This window comes from Suricata suricatta, chromosome X (genome assembly GCF_006229205.1).
Source record: "Suricata suricatta isolate VVHF042 chromosome X, meerkat_22Aug2017_6uvM2_HiC, whole genome shotgun sequence".
NCBI classification, from domain to species: Eukaryota; Metazoa; Chordata; class Mammalia; order Carnivora; family Herpestidae; genus Suricata; species Suricata suricatta.
Genome location: NC_043717.1, coordinates 5,698,198 through 5,724,017, shown reverse-complemented (window position 1 = coordinate 5,724,017; position 25,820 = coordinate 5,698,198). Strand labels below are relative to the sequence as shown.

Below are 25,820 nucleotides of genomic sequence, written 5' to 3'. Positions count from 1 at the left end.
CTTCAGCGCTAGAGGCCCTTGGTCCTGTGAAACGGATAATTAAACTCACATTCGACAATAAAGCAGCAGGCCGCTTCGAGTCCAAGTCTTTTAAACGACATTTCTTCCTTTTCTACGGGCACGGAGTCTGCATTTCTGACTTGTTTTTCCCTGAATGTCCTTTCCACGTAGCTCTCAGCTCTCTTCCATAACAATGAGTCTCGTATGACTTTTTCCTTATGAATATTTAAGAAGCATTGTCAAAAATTTATGGCCGCCACCCAATTATTTATAAACAGGTACTCCAGCCACGCGGTTAGTGTTACAGGAAACCGCGGGCCATGGGGCCCTCCAGCTTACTCCTGAGCCTTTCCCAAGGGGGTTGAGAGAGGGGTCTCTCTACCTGGGTGGACACCTGCCTCACAGTATGGACTACTACAGGCGCCTCCCCGGCGGCCATCTGCACCTGGATTCCCGTGGGGAAGTGCCGGGCTGGGAAAAGGGTTCCGAGGGGTCTTCACGCACGTGTGATTCACGAATCCACCAGCCTCCGCGAACGAATTCAAAGCGACACCTAAATAACAGCGGGGGGGGGCTGGTGGGCTTACGCGGCTGAGTGTCTGACTCTTGGTTTCTGCTCAAGTTATGATCTCACGGTTCATGGGCTCTGTGCTGACAGTGAGGAGGAGCCTGCTTGGGATTCTCTCTCTCTCCCCCTTCCTCTAAATAAATAAACTTAAAAAAAAGAGAGGGACAGTACAAAATGTATGCAATCCAGACAACTCCTGGCTGCCAAGGTGTGCATTTCCAGAGACCCCACGGAACTCGGGGCTCCATCAGCGGGCGGCACTGGGAGGGAGCAAGGACCGAGAAGCTCCGGGTGCGGCCCCTGCCCTGGCCCTCTCTGGGAGCCACCTGCCTTCCCTCAACTCAAGAGGCCATGGAGAGAGCAAAGGCCATCCAACGGGTGATCTCGGCCGCAGGGTCCCAAGCTGGGCGATTACGCGGCCCGAGGACGTGTGGCGATGCCTGGAAACATTCTGGGGGGAGTCACGAGTGGGGGGGAGGGTGCTCCTGGCATATATGGGGTGGACAGTTAGTGGTGGTGGGACTGTCCTGTGTACTGAGGAGCGTTAGCAGCATCCCTGGCCTCCCCCAGATGCCAGGACACCCTCCCCTGTCCACTCGTGACAACAATCTGCCCAGAGCCTGACAAATGGCCCCCGGGGGCTGAGTCGCCCGTGTTGAGAACTGACAGTCCGGGCAAATGGCTGATTTCCTTGACTCCCTGTTTTCTGTCAATACTCAGATGTAGCAAGTTGTTGCATAACAGTTCATCATAAAAAATTTCTTGGGGCACCTGGGTGGCTCAGTCAGTTAAGTGTCCGACTTTGCCTCGGGTCATGATCTCACGGTTCATGGGTTCGAGCCCCACTTCGGGCTCTGTGCTGACAGCTCGGAGCCTGGAGCTGCTTCCAATTCTGTGTTTCCTCTTCTTCCCCTTCACCACTTGTGCACTCGCTCACTCTCCCTCTCTCTCTCTCAAAAGTAAATAAAAATTTAAAAGAATTTTTTTCTCATCTTCCCTACTGGCCATAAACAACTCAGGAGACACATCAAGGCAGTCTCCAGTCCAATGTTTCCAAGTAATTTTTTGGGAAGATTTCTCATCTATTATTACTCAGTGAGACGCCACACATTTGCCTACAACATCCCTCACATCACTAATGCGTCTGTCCCCTTCCACAGGCTACAGGGTCCCCTCGTGATTTTGTTTACAAAATAATTTATTTTGCGGAATCCAGGTGGATGGGGAAATGTCACAGAGTCTAGATCGGAAAAATACCCCACGTGTGCAGGTCTCTCTGTATCGGATTTTTAGCTCTCCTTAAGCTTAGGAGAATGGCTTTACAGAAACGATTAAAACAAAGTTCCTGAAAACGCCAGGGATCACACCCCCAACACAGTATCGCGTGACTTCCTGATGTCCTCTTGCAAACCTGGCACCATGTGCCCCCAGCTGCGCGCCCGCCATTCGCAAGCACGGGACACGGTGGCCCGACCTGGGCTGTGAGGGCCCGGCGCTGGGAACGCACCAGTGACCCTCCACTGGGGCGCTGCTTAGGAACCGCAGCCTCAACCCAGAAGCTGGGGTCTGCACGGAGGGCTTTCAATTCTTAAAATTCCCTCGCGACTTGTCATGCTTCAGAATTCCCTTTCATCTGCATCCCCCTTTCTCAAAAAGCCAGCCAGACCGTGACCAGGAGGACCTCTCCTCGTCCTTGTCATGAGGCGCGAGGCAATCAGTGACTCTATTAAGAAAATTCTTTATTATACGAACCCTCTAAATTGAGAAGCTGAAACAAGATTAACATCTGGGCACAAAGGTGTTTACATTTCAAACACAAAGTAATGAGTTCCCCGTTATCACTGGGCAGCTAGCCACCATGCGAGCCATACGTGACTTCCCCTTGCTCCAGGAGAACGATGCGTCACCATCAGAGAGGCTGGGCCATGTCCTGACCCGACGCGCCCCTGGCAAGCCCACGTACCGTGTCCGGGGCGCATTTCCCGGGCTCGCGGGGCCAGCCCAGCTGGCGGTCCAGGGACCCTGGCCACGCAGGGGGCGCCCACAGTGACCCAGGTCCTCGCCCCTCAGCGTGATTTCCACGGCTCCGCTCGCAGAAAGCACGCCTGCGAAGGAACGACAGATCCTGGGGGGACGCTCAGCGAAGGGAGGGGGCTCACGAGGCCCTCGGACCCATCTGGTTTCGCCAAGGACACAGGTCACGATAGCCAGCGTCATGTGGCGTGCTGGGGCCTGTGCTCTGGACACGTGCGGAGCCGTGACCCTTCCGATCTGGTGGCTAACACCGCGGTCAGAAAAAAGCGCAGGTTTTGAAAGCTGTGGGCTGACTACAGAGAGGGCTGGCTCTCAGACGGTCCAGGGGAAATCAGAGCAGGGAGAGCCTGGAGGCCTGCTGATCTGCGCTAATAATTCAACACAGGGAACCAAGCCCACGCCAGCAAGCACTCAGAACTCAGTGCTTCTGAGGGAAGATCGCTTCTGGTCCTAAATCAGGATGAGGGCTGATGAAAACGTGTAAGATCCCAGCTCAGTACACCAGCACCCTATCTGCCTTAAAGCATCTGGCTCCAACACTGCATTTTGCTGCAAGCAAGGGTCCCTGGAGGCTAAACTCTACTTCTTGGAGATTTTTTTTTTTTTAATATTTTATGTTTTGAGAGACAAAGAGAGCACAGTAGGGGAAAGGCAGAGAGAGAGAGGGAGACACAGAATCCAAAGCAGATTCCAGGCTCTGAGCTGTCAGCACAGAGCATGACACGGGACTCGAACCTATGAACCATGAGATCATGCCCTGAGCCGAAGTTGGATGCTCGAGCGACCAAGCCACCCAGGCACCCCTCTCACGGATTCTTAAGATGTCAGTTCCCAAAAGCATTCCCCCTTATGTACAGAAGCACCACAGAGATGGCGAAGGATAAATTCCTATAAATTCCAGAAAGAGTAAATCAGCAGAACAGGCAGCATCCGTGGGGAATACTTTCATAGAGAAATTTCCCTAAGACTCAGTACGATTAATTCCAACACTGTCAAATCACTGCCTTTTCACCCTTCTAGGGATCCCTGAAAACAAAAACATTTTCTCTGCCTAAGCTTGGGTCTGCACACCACCATGCTCCTTTCCAAATACACACACCTCGGGCTGGTGATTACGATCTCGCGCACGGATATAAAATATCGTGGAAGGTGTTTTTGTGGACTCTCCCCCAAGCACCTGCTGGGAGGAGTGCCCCATTTCACACACGTGATTCAATTCACTCTGCTGCTTGCACACTCCTCTCTGGGATGCACAGTAAGGGCACCTCTTGGAAAGCCGTATCCTGAGAAATACTCTTCCTTGGGTAGCTATGCTCCGATGGCTCCTCTGAGTCCTGTTTTAACACCACGTCCTTGCTGGTCCCAGCCCAGAAACATCCCATCTCGGGAGCACCTTCTGCACTGTGAGGCATGGCGAGCCCAGGGGCTGATGGGAAATTCCTGGGAGGAAGCCAAGAGGAGGGAAGGGCTCCACACCACCAGCCTGCGTCCTCCTTGGGTTGGGGAGGGTGGAGGGGGGTGGGTGCGACACGCTCCAGGTACGAGCCCCAGGCGGGGTGTGGGAACCACTGGTGGGAGGCAGGTGGCTAAGCCACGAGGGAGGGGAGGCGGACGGGTGTAGGGCAGAAGACAGGCTTAGGGAAGAGGTGGGGTACAGCAGGGAGACGCCCGAGGGCAGGGAGGTGGCTGGAAGGTGGGGGTGGGCACTGGCAGGGGAGGACAGGTCAGGTAGAAAATGAGAGAGGCCTCTAACCCTGGGTGCCCAGGACTCGCCCCTTGACCAGATTGGGGAAGCCCTGCCTGTCGCCCCAACATGGTCTTGGACCTCACCACACTAGCTCTCAAGACTTCAACGGCGGGTCAACGTGGTGGCTACCCGGGGTCACAGGCAGCTCCAATCGGCTCAACAAACTTCACCTGGTGTTCTTCAGTTCCAGACTAAGATCGTTAGTAGCCAATACCCTTTCCACCCATTCTTCCACGGGACCGGCTGTTTCATAAGCAGAGCACGTGTGAGCGCACCGCTTGGCGATGGAGAGGGTTTCAGTGATTCGGGGGAGGAGACCAGCCTAAGCCCGAGGGTCCCCGCCCCTCGCCTACCCCCCCACCCCCCCACGGAGAGGTCCACAGGCTTCACACAGGCTTGTGGCTTGGGGATTGGTCAGCTGGACCCAGGGTGGTGCCACGACAGGAATGGGCTCTACTGAGGTCAGTAGCTGAGCCTTCATTTGTCATTGTGCATCCTGGTTCTTCCCCATTTGACGTGTGAAAACACGCACCTGCCCTCCACAATGCGGAACCCAGAACGATCACAGTCTGCTCCTTCCAACACCACCTCCATGCCCGTGTGCCCTCGTCTTCCAGGGACCCGTAAACACCAAGACGGGGTGGCTGCCACCCCTAAACCAAAGAGACCACCATCCACTTCGCACCGCTGACATATGCATTTATGTTCCCCTCAAGGAGAGATTTATGTTGATTTTGACTGCCTTACAATTTCCTAAAAATCAGAAAAATCCTACTTGGAAATCAGTTACAAATGGTGGCCATGAATCACTTAAATTCATCTTTCTTCATTGGGGTGGAGGGAGGTGCTGTTCTCAGGACAGAAGAGAAACACGGATTTAAAAGGCACTGGGTAAGATACACAGAGACATCATGAAGCACCTTTACCTGAAATTAAAAGCTGGGAAGTGGTTGAGTAGACAAGCCGATGACAGATCCAGGGAACAGGACATAGCTGAGCTAAGTACACGCTGAAGCTAGCTTCGAACCTCCATCGGAGACGCTTCTGGGACAGTCAGACAAGCCCTACCCAGGGCGCGCCGCAAGGCCGGACTTGTAGTCCAAGTTCAGTGAATGTCTGATGAATGAACGAATGAATGAATGACTACTTGGTCTGACTCAGCCAGACAGATCAATTCTATTACCAGAGCGTCAAAGAGACAACATGGCCCATCCCCACCGTGACACTCATGGAAACTGAGAGGCAACGTCCTTCCCACGAAGCACGTGCTATGACACGTAAGACAGACCCACAGCGCTGTGGCCTCCCCACCCCAGTGTGGGCAGCGTGCCCACTGCGCTTCTGTAGTTTTATTTATTTTGTGAGAGACAGAGAGCATGAGCAGGGGAGGGGCAGAGAGACAGGGAGAGAGAACCCCAAGCAGGCTCCACGCTGTCAGTGCAGAGCCCAATACAGGGCTCGATCTCCCGACCGGACCAGTTGAGACATGACCTGAGCCAAAATCAAGAGTTGACAATTCACCAAATGAGGCGCTCAGGCGCCCACCTGCCACTCTGCTAAATGGCCGCATGGCCATTCAGTGGGGTCTTAGCTCTAACAGGGGGTGGAATTCTCAACAGAAGCTGTGACATGGACAGATCTTGAAAACACTAGGCTCAGGAAAACACTCCAGACCCAGAACAAAACCATAAGATTTCACTTATATGAGGGACCCAGAATACGCGAGTTCACGGAGACAGAAAATGGAGGTTACAAGGGCTTGGCGGGGGTGGCGGGGGAGACAGCGGAATGTTATAACATAAGGAGCTATGCTTTAACAGCTGCGGTCTTCTAGAACTGTGCTAGGACGGTTTCAGGTGTAGACAGTTCTGGAGCAGAACGAATGGACCTGAATGTCACTGAACTATACATTTACGAGTGACTACAATGCTCAGTGGGTTATGTGTCCGACTCCTGGTTCTGACTCAGGTCACAATCTCACGGTTCCGGAGTTCAAGCCCCGCACTGGGCTCACTGCTGTCAGCACAGACCCTGCTTCACAGCCTCTGATCACAACCCACCCCCCTCAAAAATAAACAAACATTTAAAAAAATCATGTTATGTATATTTTACCACAATAAAAATACAATATGTGACTGGACATGAACTTTTTAACTATTTAGTAGCCACTTTCATCTGCTATACAATTAATGACCACAGGTTAAGATCTCTATCAGCGACCAAGGGCGGTGAGGCATCCCGAGTACAAAAAGCCCCAGTTCTAGACAGGACACGTGACGTGACATTGCTTCTTTAAACGCCATTTAGCAAGCCCGGGGCAAAAAGGTCACAACAATTCAGGCACTGAGCAACAGGGACACGAGGAAAGGAAGGAAGGAAGGAGGGTATAGCGCAGTCGGTAATAACAAACATCAAGAAGCCGAAGAAGATTGTTAACTTAAAAGCTGAAATAAAACAGGAGTCGGCAATAAGGGGAAAAAAACCTAACAGCAACAAACAGAAACTTTCAAGGGAATAAGGAATTAAGAAACACATCTGTCTCACAGAACATTTATTTTATATTCCTACTCAAAATAGCTTCAATTTCCAAAATGAAATCAAAGCTGTTCTTCAGGGGACCAAGTGGCTTTGATTTCCTTGAATCAATGAGCTGGCGGGTGCCCAGCCCCTGCTCCATGCCAGCCCCTGACCCGGGGACACTTCCCCTTATCCACCCGCACCAAGGGACCCACCAAGGGACCCGTTTCCCAGACACACTAGGTCACGGTGCCCTCCTGGGAAGATGCCTTCCTCTGGATTCCAGAACCGGCCCCTTCTTCACTCAGGGACTTGCCCGGCTGTCCCCTCTCTGACCTCCGGCAGGCAGGTGCAGCCCACACACCCATCCATCAACACGGACAGGGCGATGCTCAGTGGTCCTCCCTCCGCGGCACTCCCCCCCCCCCAGATGGGATGATGCTCGTGGTCTTCCTTCCGCGGCTTCCCTGCACTGCGACCTCCAGACCACTTAACTACAAGCACCGAGGAAATCATCCTTAAATGCAAAGATACATACGTACTTTCCAGAATAACAAAGATTTACCGTTACAATATTTAAACATTATGGGGGCGCCTGGCTGGCTCAGTCGGTTAAGCATCCGACTTCGGCTCAGGTCATGATTTCACGGTTCATGGGTTCGAGCCCCGCGTTGGGCTCTGTGCTGAAGCTCAGAGCCTGGAGCCTGCTTCAGATTCTGTGTCTCCCTCCCTCTCTGACCCTCCTCTGCCCACACTCTGCCTCTCTCTCAAAACATAAACATTAAAACAAACAAAAAAATTTAAACCTAGATTCAACATACCCACAAAATGCCCTACTCATAAAAAGCAAAGCAAAAAGGGAAAAAAAAGGAAAAAAAGAAAAAAAAAATCTTTTAAAATTCCAATGTGTTTAAAAGATGCCGTGATTTGAACATGAGTGGCCTTTCTTCTAAAGAAACACTACACAACAATTTCCTTAAAAAACTAGTACATGTTCAGAATTACAGTGCAAAACCAGTCTACCTCCTCCATGACATTTTTGTTTAAACTAAATGAGGTCTAGTTCATATTTTCACAAGAAGATAATGTTTTAATGCATATTAAGAAACAGAACTGCAAAAAGTTACGGTGATGCTAACCAAAACATTAGTTATATAAAAACATACCTAAAACAATTCTTAAAAACAAAAAGCTCTTTATCTGGAAACAAGTTTAGATTCACAAAAGTTGCAGAAATAGTGCAGCTTCCCATCCACCCTTCCTGGCTTCCCCTGGCCGTCACTTCCTGGCATAAACACAGCCGTGGGGAAATCACAGAATCGGGGCCCCTGGGTGTCTCAGTCAGGTAAGCGTCTGACTCCTGATTTTGGCTAAGATCGTGATCTCATGGTTTGAGAGTCCAAGCCCCGTGTTGGGCTCTTTGCTGACAGGTCAGAGCCCGGAGCCTGCTTCAGATTCTGTCTCCCTCTCTCTGCCCCTCCCTCACTCATTCACTCTCTCCCTCTCTCAAAAATAAACATAAAAAAAAAAAAAACCCACACAGAATTGTGGCACCTGATGACTCTGCTGGTTAAGCATCTAATTCTGATTTCCTCCCTGTTCATGAGTTCAAGCCGCACTGGCAGTGTGGAGCTTGGGATTCTGTCTCCCTCTCCCCTCCCCCCATAAACAAACAAACCAAGAAATACACAGAATCAACATGGGTACAATACAATTGACTGTAGACCTGCACATGTCCTGTCCAGGATCCCATCCGGGACCCCAAATCACCCTACACCCTTAATACAGACTATGCTCCACTGCCTTTCCTTCCTTGTCAGAAAGATCCAGGCGCCTTGGACGAGTGCAAGAAGTTATTTTGTAGACTGTAACTCATACTCAGGGCTTGCCCAATTCGTCTCCTGATTAGATGCATTTTCGGCAGGAATAGAGAGAAGCGATACTGGGTCCTCCTTGGGGCATCTCGTGGTGTCGCTGTGCCTTATTCCTGGCGAGGTTCACCCTCATGACTCGGCTCGGGGTGGTCTCTGCCGGGGTTCCTTCCCCATAAATCACTGACTGCTGTTGTCCCTTCAGTGATGGGCAAATCTCTTGGGGTTGGGTGGTCACTTTAAGCCCATGCTAATGTTACCTAGTGATTCGTAAGTGTTAACGGATACAAAAAGTAACACATGGCTCACAGTGTAGAGTTCAAATGACTAGTTTAATCTGTATCCTGATTTTCAGAAGGAAAACTTCTAAGAAGAATTATTTTGAAACGCAATTTGTAAAAAGAACTCTTGAATTCCATCACGGATGAGTTAAGCAAGAACACACAGAATACTCAAAACGCCAAGGAACGTGAGTGTGATCAAGAGTCCCGGCAGCCCACCGGGAAGATGGGGGACAGCCACGCCACATCCTGAGCGGAAGGGTTTGGTCCGCTCAGCAACGGGCTAATGACCCAAAGGAGGCGCCTAATCATGGCTTGATCTTGTGTAACTTTTATCCTGACTGTATCAGAAGTTCTATTTCAAAATGATACCGGAAGCGTGAGTAAGTTGATGGCTAAGTTCATTGCCAATAAAGACATTCAACTGAAAAGAAAAATAAATGAGGGGCGCCTGCGTGGTTCCATTTGGTTAAGCGTCTGACTCTTGATTCCAGCCGGGTCTTCGGGGTCCTGAGTTCACGCCCCACACTGGGCTCTGCACTGGGTGTGGATCCAACTTAAAAAAGACTTCTGTAAATCTAAAACCGCTTTTAAAAAAAGGTGTATTTGGTTTTTTTTTTTAAGTTGTAATGAAAAATAAAGAAAATAATCCACATGGCCTGAAGTTCTGAACACACTGTAGATGCATCATCATTAAGACCTCAGGGCGATAGCCCAGCGATGCGGGCATCTGCCAGCACCAGCTTGCAATCAGGATGGCAGAAAAATGAGGGGCAAGTGGCAGAACGCTGCCCTCAGATGTCCTAGGGGGGAAGGGCGGTGTATGAAGAAGAATGGCTGGGTTTACCATATCTAAACAATGAAATATGCTAAAGACATCCTTACTTAAAGTCTTTTCTTTTTTAATGTTTATTTTTGAGAGAGATTTAGCAGGGGAGGGGGAGAGGGAGACAGAGGATCTGAAGCAGGCTCTGCACTGTCAGCATAGAGCCCGACGTGAGGCTCAAACCCGTGAACCCCAAGATCATGAGTTGAGTGGAAGTCAGATGCAAGACTGAGCCACCCAGGCACCCCTTAAACTCTTAAAATATTTGTAAAATCTTAATTAAAAAATAGCGTTGGGGCACCCGGGTGGCTCAGTCAGTTGAACGTCCACCTCTTTGTTTCAGCTCAGGTCATGATGTCATGATTTGGGAGTTCAAGCCCCGCATCGGGCTCTGTACTGACAGCACGGAGCCTGCTTGGGATTCTTTCCCTCTACGCCTCACCAGCGTGTGCTCGCACATCCTCTCTCTTTCAAAATAAATGACTGGATTGTAAAATAGTGCACAATAGCCCCCCCCCCCTTACTTGCAAAGACTACATTCCAAGACCCCCAGAGGGGGCTGGAAAATGCAGGTGGTGTGGGACCCTAGAGACCTTGTCCTCTGCCTACATACTGATGACGAAGGTTAACCTGTAAATTAGGCACAGGAGGACGCTAACAACAGGAACCATGAAAGAACAAAATAACAATATACTGTATACTGTAGTGTTCTCACCTTTTCTCGTGATGAGAGGGGACAAAATACTCGTGAGGAGGTGAAATCAGGTGAAGGACACACCATCCGGCCACTGAGGACCTTCTGACCTACTGTCAGACCGGGGGCTTCCAGAGCAAGGTGACCATGGGGAACCGATACTGAGGACAGTAAAGTCGCAGGCTGGGGTCAGGCAGCAAGGGGCGAGGTACTGCTGTATTTTTTAAGCACCGACAATTATTTATTTATTTATCGAAAGCAGCTTTTTTTTTTAATTGTTTATTTTTGAGAGAAAGAGAACACGTGCACACAAAAGAGGAACAGACAGAGAGGCAAAGAGAGAATCAAGGGAAGCTCCATGTTGTCAGCACGGAGCCCAATGAGGGGCTTGAACTCACAAAACACGAGATCATGACCTGAGCCAAAGTCAGACGCTTAACTGACAGAGTCAACCAGGCGCCCCTGAGCACCAACAACTTTTTAAAATAAATATAAAGGAGCGGATGCATGGCCTTGCAGAAACACAAAATCGTCCAATATATAGTTTATGTGCTAAAAATTCACATAAGCATTCCTCACGAGCCTCGGTTGTCAAGTGCGGCCCGTTTCCTGGGAGCCAGACACGGGTCCTTCCCAGTCCCGTTGCTCACGAGCGCTGTGACCCTGAGGAAGTGGGCTCACTGCCCTCCCGGGGACGGGATGGAGGGTCCAGCCACCTCACAAAGGTAACCGTTTGCATGACAGATGGATGGTGGCCCCAGCGAAGATTTCTGGGAGCCGACACGAGAGTTGAGGAAGAACAATCCGGTGCAGGTAGATCGGGGCAGCGACCACACAGACACCACAATGGGTCAAACAGTGTCCCCTGAAAAATTATGGGAAGATTTTAACCTCTGGGACTCGTGAACGTCCTGTGACCTTAGATGGAACTCAGGACTTTGGACGATGGAATCAAATTAAGTGGAGATCATCCTGGACTTGGGGGGAGGGGGAGCAGATGGAGAGCCGTAAATCCCATGACTGGAATCTTTTAGAAGAAAGGAGAGATTTGGGGACACTCGGAAGAAGGCCACATAGAGCCAGGAACAGAGACTGGATGATGAGACTCTAAGCCAAGAACACCTGAAGCGACCAGAAGCGGGGAGGAAAGCGTGGAATCCATTTCTCCTGAGAGACTTGAGAAGGAGTCAACCTTTCCAATACCTTGATTTTGGACTTGTGCCCTCCTGAGGTGTGACAGAATAAATCCTGCTGTTTCAAGCCATCCAGTTTGTGGTACTCTGTTACGGGGCCAGGGGAAATCTCGTACGAGATAAGAATGGTATCATTATATATATGTATTATATACGTGTATATGGATATATACATATGTATGTATATAGGTATCGTATATGTATTCACATCCCTTCTATATTAAAAGCGTACCCTAAAATATTCATGGCTGAAATGATGCCATGTCTGAGATTTCCCTTAAGTTGTGAGGGACAGATGCTGACCGCGGCTGGAACCCAGTGAAGGCACATGGGAATAAACGATATATTCTATCTACTTTGAGTATGTCTTTGATGATTTCCATATGAACAGGCTAAGAGTGTATACACCAGAGACTAGGAGGCAGGCGTGTAAACTATATGTGCAACATCTATCACAATCTTTAAATTTTTTAAGTTTATTGGAGAGAGAGAGAGAGAGGAGAGAGAGACAGAGAGAGAGAGAATCTCAAGCAGGTTCTGTGCTGTCAGTGCACAGCCTGACGTGGGGCTCGAACTCACAAACTGTGAGACCATGACCTCAGCTGAAATCAAGAGTCAGATGCTTACCGAATAAGCCCCCCAGGTGTCCCCCCCACCCCCCGTCAATGTTAATATCCATCTTACTCACTATCCTGTTTGAAAGAAAAACAACAAACACGGAAGCCCCGATCCTCAGAGCTGCCATCACCCGACCGGGTTTCTTGAAATGAACATTACATTCACGAAGCTCACGTCCCTGTGTGCTTGTTCGGACGCGTGCTATGCGCACTGTCCAGGGTGAGCAACACGCACAGGTGTGTACGAAAATCAGGGATTCCCTCTTACGTGCACCGCACCAGCAGCCACGGAACGCAGGTAATGGAACCAGAGGCTCAAAGGGCCACCTTGCTAAGGTCACACCGCGTCAGGAAGATCGGCACACTGCCTCCGACACATGACCGGCTTGCCGAATGAGTTACTGTAATGTAGGCCAAGGCCAACGGCAGGACCGTGACATGGGGGGAGGGGGCGGGGGCGTGGGAAATGACTGGCCACCTTCTTGCAAAGAGGGTGAACTTTCCCCGATATGATCATTTAGCAAAGGCGGGCCTGAGTCTCATCATCCGTCGTCCTCAGGGAGCGCTCTGCTCCAGCTTCACCTAGATTCCTGGGAAAGAAATGACATCGGACGGGCAGCCCAGAGCCAGCCCCTTCCGGGGAGCCCTGGGCAGAACCTCAGGGAGAAACGGAAGGAGACGTAGGACTTGGCCTCACTGGGTCTGACCCCCACGTCTCCCATTTCCTTTCAGGATCCGGATACCTGCACATCTGGCCGATGCAGGAACGTCACCTCTTCCACAACCCCATCTCCCAGTGGCTAAGCCTCCCCACAGCACAGAGCCAACGGGAAGGACCGCAGACACAGTTTCTCAGCCTAGTGTTTCGGATGTGTGGGGCTGGACCACCTCTGTGCCGGGCCGTTCTGCCCACTGCAAGGTGCACTGAGCAACCGCCCTCGGTCTCCACACAGCAGATGCCAGGAACACATCCCCATCGAGCCAACCAAAAATATCTTCAGACACGACCAAGGGTGGTCTGGAGGCGGGTGGGGGCAAAACCCTCCTTCAGTGAAAACCAGAGTCCTAGAGAGACCGGCACTGAAGAGCCCAATCCCTGGAAGGTTCTGGGGCCAAAGTGTGAACTCTGCCTCCTTATGATTTAACATGGTGGATAAGAAACGGTAAAGCCGACCATCATTAAAGAGACCAAGAACATGTAGATACAAGAGAGAAGAACATGTAGATACACAAGCATGAAACTTTAAAGGATTTTTTTAAAGTTTATTTGTGTGTGAGAAAGATGGAGAACGAGTGGGGGAGAGGCAGAAAGAAAAGGAGACACAGAATCCGAAGCAGGCTCCAGGCTCTGAGCTGTCAGCACAGAGCCCAACATGGGGCTCAAACCCACCAACCACGAGATCACAGCCTGATCTGAAGTCAGATGCTAAATCGACTGAGCCCCCCAGGCTCCCCACAAGCATGCAACTTTAATCAGACTCACTCAGATGGCCTTTGGGAAGATAAGAAAAAAAAAACCCTTTTGAATAATTACACCATCAGGCCTCACAGAAAAGAAGTCTTTAAAATTTTAACTATGTTGCGTTTTGTAGGCACTCAAGAAGACCGGACGACTGTTACGACCATTTCTCCACCAGCAAGCACAACCATCGCGCTGCTAACAGCAGTTTGAGGATGTATCTGGCTTTCATCTTCATCAAAGCTGGGTCCCAGCCCTCTCCCTTCCTTTCCGGGACCCCAGTTTAAGACTCCCTCGGCTGTCTCTGGTTCTGCTCGCTCTGTGCCCCTGGCCGCCTTTTCCTCCGGAGGATGGGGGAGACTGGAGACCAGAGTAACTGGGGTGAAGGGGCCCATACACAGAACCATAAAGCAGCACCCATGCCCCACCACCCGCTTTCTCCTGGGCCAGCGTGCACCTCTGTCCCACGGGGCTCCCCACGTTGAAGCCGCTGGAGCCCGAATGCACAGGATGCTAGGATCCCCCCAGAACGCGGAGGGGCATTCGCTCCGCTGTCATTTCCTCCCTTGGGCTCGCCGGAGGCCATGCTCTCTGCATCCCGCGTATCACTCGTGCAATGGGGAGCTGATCTAACCGTTCTTACCCCGACCGACCGTCGCCTCCATTCAGGAAGTGTTCAGGCACGAAACGTGAAGGCCGGTGCGTAAAACAGGTGCACCAGGCCCCCCGGAAACAGTGCCTGTGCCACCCCGCGGCCAGGGGCCAGGAAGTTCCCATCGCGCCAAACTGAAGATCCGTGCTGGCGAGGACTCGGCGCTGGGGGACACGAACGGGGCGCATCACAGACCCGGCAGGGCACCTCGCATCCGCTGTCGTGGGGCAGATTCTGTCGTAAGGAGATGCCTCAATTCTCTCCTGACAAGCAGCGCATCTGACACCTCCCTCCCCCGTCTCTGGCTCTACTTGCCACGGAGAGCACACACACCAAGTTGCACACTCGCAAATATTTAGGGGGAAAAATATTTCCAATCAACTGGCTGGAACAGTAATATGATGCCTGCAGTCTTTGCTTCAAGGAATTTTACGTTAAATAAGATCCAAAGTCCCCCTGGGGCTGTGGGTTTGCAGAGAGCTTATTTTTCTGAATGATTTCCATTTAACTCCTTTGATAACCATCTTATTAAGTTGCTGACACATCCGTCCTCCTTACATCTCCGCAGTCTGCAAATAGGATAAAAATCACGTTCCTGGGATAGAGGCTTCCCGGCTTCGTTTCTTAAAAAACAGCATCAAAACGATCTATCTGGAGAGCCTTGCGACCTTCCTCAGGACTACGTGCAGGATCCCGAAAAGAAACGGCCGATTCAGGTCCTTTATGCTGGGCACGGTCTGCCTGCCAAAGCCGCCCCCGCGTCCCATCACAGACGGCCCGTCTGTCCCCAGGCACAGGGCGCCGCTTGTCTTACTGCACCATCTCTTCCCACGTCGCACGGACAACAGAGCCCCATTTCAGCCCCCCGTCTCTGGGGGCTCCTTTCTCCCTGCTCCAGCTCGGCGTAAGTCGAAGTTTCAATTTCAATGCTCAAACAGGTGCAAGTTGCTAATTATGACTCGCGATTCTCGGCGTGAGAAGGGCTGGTTAGGGCCACCTTGAACCACGCACCTTGGGTTGGGGGCCCCTCGGGGGCCCAGGAAGTGGGGGACCACCTGCTATGCCTGCTGGGGGCGGGCTTACTGGTTAGCACTCTGAGGAACCCCATCACGTCTCTCAACAGGAAGTCAGGGTTCCCTCGCCCCGTTATCCAATGAGTTGTTTCGGTTTCTGCCCAACGTTGCCAGCACTGGTTTGCAGAAGACCTTTTCAGATGCCTTCTAAACATCTCGGGGGAGAGGCGAGCAAGTGGTTCGGGCCCTGGAGACGTTTCCTATGATGCTTGTGCACACTGAAGGGTCACGTGACCCTAAATTCCATCTGAGAGAAATCCATGCAGAGGTGAGCGTTCCGTTTCTCTGCCTTATAAGACTCCGAAGCTAGAAGACACGGGCATGGAAAACTGGCCCTGTCACCTGTGACTCGTGGCTCACATCAACTTTGTACTCCTACACTTACCATCCGAGCCATGCGGGAGGTGGACGCCTGGCTTGGCATCGGGCCTTGGCGCCACCAGGCTGTGCGCCTGCCTGCGGCCTGACCCCACGAGCATGCTCCCTCCCTCCATTTATGAGACGAGTGTACAGCTCTGTACCAGAGCCAAGGACCGGGCCAGCCCTGCGCACCGAGAGCAGGCTTTCTCCCCCAGGGCACTGGCAGCATTTGGCACCATGTCCCTCTTCGCTCACTGCCCCACGCACTGTATGTAGGAGGCTGGGCAGAGTCCCCGGTCTGCCCTCCCTCGGCGCTGTGTGACAGTCCAAATGCCCCAGACCGCTATGCAATGTCCACAGAAGCACAGGGACAGCGGACGCACATCACCCACCGGACAGTCCCTGGGGTAACAGGTTAGGAACCACCTTGGTTTCCAGCATCCACCAAGACAAAGACCTCGTCTGCACGGGTTTTGTGCAAACATGCCCCTGTCTCACGCCCCCACCATGAGCCTCACCGCGCTCAGCCATCCAACAAAGCTCCAGAACCATCCTGTCTGCCCAACCGGGGCAGCCCCTGGCCACACAAGGCTATGTGATCTTCAACGAGTTAAAACTAAACAAAACCTGTAACTCGGTTCCTCGGGCGCACGAGGCTCATTTCAAACGCTCAGGAGTCACAGGCGGCTAGCGGCTACTCCACGGAGCACGCAGCCTGACCACTTCTACCTCGGCACAGAAAATTCAGCAGGCAGCGGCTCCACGTTATCTGACAAGGTCGTCCCTGATCTAACAGCGCGCACGCCTCTCAAAGACCTTGGGAAAACAGTAACTGCCGGGCACCTTCAAACTAACCCCGGACACATTTGGGGCGTGACGCTTGGGAAAATAAGAAAAGTTGACTTTTTGTTGAGGTCACGCTATTCAAAGAAATAAAACTGGAATTTCTAAAAAACTGGCCACTTCACCTTAAACTCGTAACTTTAAGAACTGTATCTTTGGGGGCACCTGGGTGGCTCAATCGATTAAGCGTCTGACTCCTTGATTCAGCTCAGGTCATGATTTCACAGTTCCGTGAGTTCGAGCCCTGCATCAGGCTCTGTGCTGGCAGCATCTAGTCTGCTTGGGATTCTCCGTCTTCCTCTCTCTGCCTCTCCCCAACTCATGCTGTCTTTGTCACAAAACCTGGAAAACATTTAGATTGGCCTAGAATTGCAAATTAGGGCAAGGGCAAAATGGTGGACACCGACTTCAATTACTCATCTACGTGAGAGCTGAGGACCCGTGTAAGTGACCTGCCTCATCTCACTGTGTGATCCCATCGTCTCCGACGGAGCTGCTCCCCGCTCTGGTCTCGCGGAACTGTCCGCCGTCTATAAACCTGTCCTAGACACTGCGTCCCCTCTCACAGTGCCGGCATCCGCTGAGGTGCGGAGCCACACAGACCCAGCCTGACGCCCAGACAGAGCACCTGCGTGCCCACGAGTTCCACCAACCCAGTGAAGGACACGTGATCTTCTAAATATGCAAGAGCCCGGTTACACTGTGCTTTGAGAGGAGCTGGGGCAGAAAGATCAGAACACATTTAAAAGCTCACTTATCTCTTGGGGCGCCTGAGTGGGTCAATCCATTAAACGTCCGACTTTGGCTTAGGTCATACATAATCATACGGTTCACTGGTTTGAGCCTGTGTCTGGCTCTGGGTGACAGCGCCGAGCCTGGAGCCTGCTTGGGATTCTGTGTCTCCCTCTCTCTCTGCCCCTCCCTTGCTCGTACTCTGTCTCACACTGTCTCTGTCTCTCAACAATAAACATTTAAAAAACATTTTTTAAGGACAGTTATCTCACATAGAACTTTAATAAAAGTAACTTTTTTTTAAGAGGGAGAAAGAGCACATGCGTGGGCAGGGGAGAGGGGCAGAGGGAGACAGACTGCACATGCAGTATGGAGCCTAATGCAGGGCTCAATCCCACGACCCTGGAATCACGACCTGAGCTGAAATCAAGAGTCACAGGCTCAACCAACTAAGCCATCCAGGCACCCCAATAATAAAAATAATTTTTAAAATGTACACTTGCATCTTAAAAACCTTCCTGTATTATTCTGGTAGTCAACAGTTCACTAGGTCATCTTGGTCTTAGCTTGCACACATCCCCGTAAAACCTTGTACTGAAATGTTCACGTCCATGATACTTCCTCCATAATCCCACAGGACGCGTGTCCCAGCCCAGGCGCCGGGAGCCAAAAGGCCACAGACCTCCTTGCGTCTAAGCCTCATCTTGTGCTGCGCTTGGGCCATCGGGTGAAGTCAAAGCAACGATCCCCAAATGGAATCACTTTACCGCCGTTTCCAAAATCCCGAAATGACCCTGACACCCCACGATGGTGTGCACGGCCTCTGTCCTCTCGATAAGTGTCACTGAAGGGGACGGGCTGCATGCCCTCCAATGCCCAGGCCCTCACCTGCACCTGCACCGGGCCGACACATGCCCCAGGGTGCACACCCGCCCCTCACCCGGGAAAGACAAAACACCATAGAAGTTGTCTCTGCCTCTGGGGACACGGAGGAACCGTGCCTGCACCCACACAGACGTGCCTTCTGAAGAACTCAGAAATGGCACCAAAGCCCTCTGTCTAGGAAGGCAAATTGCTACAGACACTACAGACTGTGTAACAGGGTTTTAACTACTCCGTGCTTGCCCCCTACATTTCCCACCCCCAGCCCAACCCGAAATCCAATCTCTGCTGCGAGAGGAGGCGTCCTGCTCCGTCCCGTGCACCTGGCACTCGGAAGGCACACGCTACCTGCAGAATAAACGAGCGGATACATCAGCCTCAATGCTGCTGTTGACTCGGCACCAAAACGTCCAAGAAATGCATTCTGATCGCCGCGTGTAAAAAAAGATGTAAACTCATCACAGGGGAAGATACTCCTGGTAAGAGCCGGTGCTTCAGAATGAAGGACCGCAACGATCTGCCAGGTCAGAGTCAGACCCCGACACTGAGCACCGATTCTCACGGATGAGGCTTCAACTACAGACAGCACACTGCAGAATCACCAAAAATCTTCTCACACAAAGACTTCAACGTGCTGAGGGGCGCCCCCGTGGCTCTGTCGGTGAAGTATCCGACTTGGGCACAGGTCATGATCTCGCAGTTTGTGGGTTCAAGCCCCGTGTCGGGCTCTATGCTGACAGCTCAGAGCCTGGAGCCTGCTTCAGATTCTGTGTCTCCCTCTCTCTCTGCCCTCCCCTGCTCAAACTCTGTCTCTCTGCCTCTCGAAAATTAATAAACATTAAAAAAATAAAAAAAGACTTCAATGTACCAATTGCAAAATGTCTCACAACTTTATACGCACAGAGCCAAAGTTGACACTTCTGCAGAGAAGCAAGGTCCCAAGAGGTGGGAAGAAGAAATGCCATTCTGGGACTGGTGGGGGACAGTTACGTGTCATAGAGAGCCGTAGCCAGAGACACATGAGAGGAACGAGGCAGGAAAGAAATCTTATTTCAAGAGAGCATGGCGGGAAAGGGAAGGGGGTGGGCACCTCTCTGAACACTTCTACCACGTGCAACACCTCTTCACTGTGCTCTCCTTTGGAAGGGAGGGAATAAAGCAGCAGGTGAGCCAAACGTACCAGGCCGTCTCAGAAGAGGACACTTGGGCCCTCGAACAATTCCGGGGGTAGGGACCCCCACCCCTGAAAGTCTGTATAAACCTTCTGACTCTCCCAAAATTAAAAGCCTACTGTGAACCAGGAGCCTCATCCATTAACATCACCGCTCGATTTATACATATTTTGTATGGACTGTGTATTGCATATTGTATTTTTTTTTAACAAGTTTGAGAGAGCGTGAGCAGGGGAGGGGCAGAGAGAGAGGGAGACAGAGAATCCCAAGCAGGCTGCACACTGTCAGCTCAGAGCCTAATGACAGGCTTGATCTCACAAACCAAACCATGGGATCATGACCTGATCAAATCAAGAGCTAGACACTTAACCAACGGAGCCACCCAGGTGCCTCAACATACTGTATTTTTTAAATTTAATTTTAATAAAAATTTTTTTAAATATTTATTCACTTTGAGAGAGAGAGAGAACAAGCACACAACCAGAGAGGGGCACAGAAAAGGAGAGACAGAATCCCAAGCAAGTGGGGTACCTGGGTGGCTCGGTCACTCAAGCGTCCAACTTTGGATCAGGTCACGATCTAGCCGTTTGTGGGTTCGAGCCCCACCTTGGGCTCTGTGCTGACAGCTCAGAGCCTGGAACCTGCTTCAAGTTCTGTGTCTCCCTCTTTCTCTGCCCCTCCCCTGTTCACTTTCTCTTAAAATTAAGTAAACATTAAAAAAAAAAAAACACAAAGAATCCCAAGCAGATTCCAAACCATGAGAACAGAGCCCATGTGGGGCTTGAACTCACAAACTGTTGAGATCATAACCCAACCCAAGACCAAAAGTCAGACAGTTAACTGACCGTGCCACCCAGGCACCGCTGACATACTGTATTCTTAAAGGAAGCTGGAAAAAAGAAAATATGATTATGAAAATCCTATGGAAAAGAAAATAGATTTACAAGACTACTGTATTTATCGAAAAATCTGAGCCTAAATGGACTGCAGAGTTCAATCCTGTGTATTCAAGGCTCAAGTGCTGCTCCTAAAATAGGAGAATGCTGTGCTCACTAGACCTGAGGATGTGCGTGAGGGGAGATGGGGCAACTTCTGTGTTGGTAGCACAGGATTTCACCGCACACCAGCCACAATCATTTGCTAGGTCTACTTTTTTTTGAGAGAGAAAGTGAGAAAGAGCAAGTGCAAACAGGGAAGAGGTGCAGGGTGGGTAGGGGAAGAGGAGGAGGCAGGGAGATGGAGGGAATAGGGAGAGGGGGAGGGAGATGGAGACAGATGGGGGGGTGGGGGGGGGATGGAGAGAAAAAATCCTAAAAAGGTTCCCAGCTCAGCATGGAGCTCCACACAGGGCTCGAGTCCACGACCCTGAGATCATGATCTGAGCTAAAACCAAGAGTCGGATGCTCAACGGACTGACCCACCCAGGTGTCCCCATTTGCTGTGTCTAAAAAATAGCGATGTCCAGACATAATGGATCCAACTTTCAAACATTTCTTTGCAAACCACTCAACCACCACACAATGGATGAACGGTTAAACAAAATGTGGTCTGTACACACGAAGGAATGTCATTCAGTCTTGAAACACAAGGAGATTCTGACGCCTGCCAGACCGTGGATGATCTTGGGAGATACTATACGGACTGAACTAGACCAGACACGAAAAGACAAATTTTGTGTGATTCCAGTTACAGCGGTAAATCTGGAGACACCCAAAGTGGAACGGTGGGGGAGGGGCTAGGGGACAGGAACTGGAAGTGAGTGAGTTTAATGGCGCAGAGTTTCAGCTCAGGAAGATGACAAAAGTGACACAACAGTGTGAAGTTAATAACACTCAGGTGAAGTCAAAAACGGTTAAGACGGGGTGTAACTGGGGTAAACATCCAATTGGGGTTTTTTTGGTTTTCTTTTTAATGTTCATTTCTGAGAGAGAGAGAAGAGTGCCAGCAGGGGAGGGTCAGAGAGAGAGGGAGACACAGAATCTGAAGCAGGCTCCAGGCTCTGAGCTAGCTGTCAGCACAGAGCCTGACCTGGGGCTCGAACTCATGAACCGTGAGATCATGACCTGAGCTGAAGTCAAACCTTAACCGACTGAGCCACCCAGGCGCCCCTAAACATTGGACTCTTGATTTGGGCTCAGGTCATGATCTCAGAGCTCGTGAGTTCAAGCCCTGGGATGGGTTCTGGGCTGTTCTGGGCTGACAGCATGTAGCCTGCTTGGGATTCTGTCTCTCCCTCTCTCTCTGCCCCTCCCCTGCTTGGGCGCTCCCTGTCTCTCAAAAATGAATAAACTTAAAAAAAAAAAGATCCTCTCTCTCCTACCCCTCTTCCCTCCCTCACTCAAGCTCTCTAAAAAAAAAATGGTTAAGATAGTAAATTATATGTCATGTGTATTTTTTCACAATACAAAAGAATCCTTTGTGAGTCTGACTTAAATATATTTTAAGCAAAGCATGGTCTTTCCATTACAGTCATTTTGTAGCGGGATATTTTCATGTAGGGAGTTCGGTTAAAAAATCTGCTAACTGTGCATACATTTGTCTTATAAAGGTGGGGAATCTGAAGGATTATGTAATTATTCTAGGTAATAAACTCAGAAATACTCCTGACCATACAGAAACCACAATTATGCAAATTATTTTCCTTACTTGATTACAAAAGAAATGAAGTTAAACGAATTTGATGCCTATGAAGTAAAGATATGATCATGTTGTCATAACTGTTTCTTAATGCAAAGAGCGACATTATTTAGGAAGAGCAACCGTGGTCTACAACCTTATTGTCTTCCATATGGGAAAGCGAGGAGGTTCTCCGCTATGAAAGAAGACAGCAGACCACATTCTTACAAGAGACAGAAGTAGGGTTTTGTCAGAAACAAAAGGATCATTCGTCATTTTCAGGCCCCTTCCTGCCGTGTTACACCCAAACTCTAAATCCAATTTCAAGAGTTTTTCATGAGCTTAATTCGTCAGGAACTTAATTAACGTCCATTTGGGGCAAAATTCCACCATGAAGAAACTCGCTAGACTTTCAATCGCTTAGTTGGGAAGAGGTCGCACTCTTCCCAGTCTGCTTGGGCTCAAGACGAAAGGAATACAGGGGGGCACCTGGGTGGCTCCGTCAGTCAAACGTCTGACTCTTCACCTCAGATCATGAACTCAGGTCTGTGAGTTCGAGCCCCGCATTGGGCTCTGTGCTGCCAGCTCGGAGCCTGGAGCTGCTTCGGATTCTGTGTCTCCCTCTCTCCCTGCCCCTCCCCTGCTCCCTCGCTCTTTCCCTCAAAAACAAACACTAAAGAAAATATTTTTAAAGGCACGAGCTGTTGACACTCACAACGTGGATGGACCTCAAGGGCCTTGGGCTGAGCGAATAAAGGTGGTCTCCGCAGGCCGAATGCCGGATGAGGCCATTTATGACACACTGTCAAGGACAGCACTGCAGCGACGGAGAGCCAACCCAGAGGCTGCCAGGCGCTGGAGGGGCTCACATGAAGGAGCACCCCCAGGCGCTTTCTCACTGACGAAATTCCGCGTCTGCGTCAGACTTGGTGACAGCTATGCGCATGCGTGCCCAGGTGTGAGCCCCTTCGCATGCTGTCCGTGTGCGCATGCGCAGAGACGCACCTGCGCATGTGCCAACTGGTGAGGTCCGCAGGTGTGCATGTGAGTCAACAGCGCCACCGTCCGTCCGTGTTCTGAGAGCTCAGGAAGACGGAAGGGGGACGGGTCTCTGGAGTTCACAGCACGGTTTTTGCAACTTCTTGCCCAGCCTGACATCAATTCAGAATACGAGTTTTTGAGGGAACTGAGTCATGAGTGGATAAACAAAATGTGGTCTGTTTGTACAACGGAACGGTACTCAGCTACAAAGAAGAAGGAAGCACAGACACGTGCAACAACACGGGTGAGCCTCGAAAACAGTCTGCGGGGCGCCTGGGTGGCTCCGTGTGTTAGGCATCCGACTTCAGCTCAGGTCATAGCTTGCATTTGATGGGTTCGAGTTCTATCTTGGGCTCTGTGCTGACAGCTCAGAGCCTGGAGTCTGCTTTGGATTCTCGTCTCCCTCCCTCTCTCTCAGCCTCTCCCCGCTCATACTCACTGTCTCTCTCTCTCAAAATTAAACATTACAAAATTTTTAAACAAGACAAAATCATCTGCTAAGTCAGAGGTCAGGCACGAAGAACACACCCAGTAGGGCTCTGTTTACACCGGATACCCAGGAACGTGTGGACGGGCAGACACGGAAGTGCCTGGCAGGGACAGGGGAGGCCGGTATGGCGAGTGACATTACTGTGGCAATGGTCCATGCAGGGCTCCAGCCACAGGCTGTGGTGCTGGGCGCACAACCCCAGGCACACGTTGGAAACTGTGGAACTGCACACACTGAAGAAGCGGTCACCTATGTGGATTACCTCGATAAAGTTACCAAAAAGTGTCACCACCTGGCACCCAGTAGGTGTTTTATGAGGCATTTCGTCACAATTTACTGTTGTTTCTGCCCCGAGTGGTTGGTCCTAAGGGTCACCTCTGCCACAGAGGGTCCCTCCAGTACTGATGGGCTTGCATCCCACAGGTGTGTCCAGGTAGATGCAAGAAGGCCAAGTTCACGCCCTATCTGTCCCTCCACCCCCACCTCCCCAACTCCACCGGGCTCATTTATCAACTTTCTCCTTTAAAAAAAAAAAAAAGCAAGCAAGCCTACTTGTTCCTGGCTCTTCCCCTTTGCCCACAGACTCGGTCGGCGCCCAGAATGTTCTTCTTCTGTATGCGTTGAAGCTCCACCCATCAGTGAACCCACATGGAGTCTCCAGTCCTGGAGGAGACCTGGCCTTCCTCGTGGCTCTGGCACACGCCGGAGAATCCCTAAGAATTCGCTCAGCAGGGACCGTCTACACCATCCTCGAGACACGCTTCCACAACATGCCTCTGCACCACACCTGCACTTCACACACCTGTAACGCTTACCCCCCCAAACAGGACCCAGCTCACGCCTCTCCGTAGGCTCCACAACGCTCCAGACGGAACAGACCCAGAAACGGAAGGTTTTGCTACAAAGTGCGCTGGAAGGACATTCTTGAACCGAGTGCCGTAAGAGGGACCGAGGCGACAGTTCCGGGCCCCGCAAGGCCCCTTTATAAGGGACGTGAGTCCTTCTCTGCTTAGCGACACCCAGGCAGGGCTCGGAAAGAAGGAGGTCACCTCTGCGAGGGCCTACGTGACGGGCCAGGCTGCCTCGGGGCGGTGATCACGCTACGTTTCTATGGAAAATGCTGGCTGGTCCTCAAGCCTTCTAATCAGTCTTCTAAGGACAAATTGAGTACCACAAAAGTGCACGGGTGAAAACGGCAAAAACGAGGCTTCTCGCAAAAACATACACATTGTAACAACAACCTCCATTTCTCTTTCCTAAAATTTCTGACTTCCAGAAGCTAAACAAACAAAAATAGAAATGTGTTATGCAGACACAGAGCAACTTTTTTGGCTACCAACATCACCTGTGACAAGAAATCACCGTTTTCCAGTACTTCAGCCATTACAATACCGTTTCGCTTTTAAGCACAGAAATTATGGAGAGGCTGACAGAGTATTTATTACATGATAAGCAATCCATTTTACAATTTTACTTACTCAGACCAAGTGTAGGCAAATCCCTTCTTCCTTCGAGGGTTTATTTTCAGGCCCGTTTTCTGTCTTCGGTTACCTGTGAACAAAAAATACCCGAAGTAAGGCCAAAGTGTCCACGCAGACATCCCGAAGCCCCGTGCCGGCCGCCCCACGGGCAAGCGGGTATCTGAGTTAGGGCTGTTACAAAACCGAAATACCGCGTCCTGTGCGACAGAACAGCCCCGGTGAGTTTCGGGCTCCCTCCCCTGTTTAACGCACACAAGGACACTGTTCCGGAGAATCTGCTCAAAAAGGTCATTACCGCTGAACCAGTTCTGATCACCCCACCTGGGAATTCCAGTAACTGAAGAAATCTACTCAGCCCTTACCAGATGCATTCCTCTCGACCCTAAAACACGCCAAGTAGAAACACAGGGGTCTCTAGGTTCAGCCCAACTCGGCAAGGTTTTCCCACAACCACCACAGTGCGGCCTCGTGGCAGACAGGAACGGCGCTCAGTGCACTCTGGTGTCAGAGAGTAGCACGGGGGTCTGGTCTTGTGGGATGTCCCCAACCTGACAGTGGAAAGGGGGGGGATGCTGATGGTGGGACAGAGAGTCACCAGAGTGACGGCAGGCTGGGGCTGCATTCTTTGAGGGGGGGAGCATGTGAGCATGGGCGAGAGAGGTCAGGTTGCA

At 51.0% G+C, this 25,820-nt stretch overlaps 1 protein-coding gene across 4 annotated transcripts in view; it reads right to left on the bottom strand.

Moving 5' to 3' along the window:
- TBL1X (transducin beta like 1 X-linked) overlaps window positions 1-25,219 on the bottom strand; it is a 137,411-nt gene extending 112,192 nt beyond the window's left edge. For 2 of the 4 annotated variants that reach the window (XM_029929588.1, XM_029929589.1), the window contains exon 1: window positions 25,147-25,219. The gene's annotated coding sequence lies outside the window, so the exon portion shown is untranslated. The remainder of the gene's footprint in view (window positions 1-25,146) is intronic. The other 2 variants (XM_029929592.1, XM_029929593.1) reach the window with 2 other exon arrangements.
- Between the last annotated feature and the right edge of the window lie 601 nt (window positions 25,220-25,820).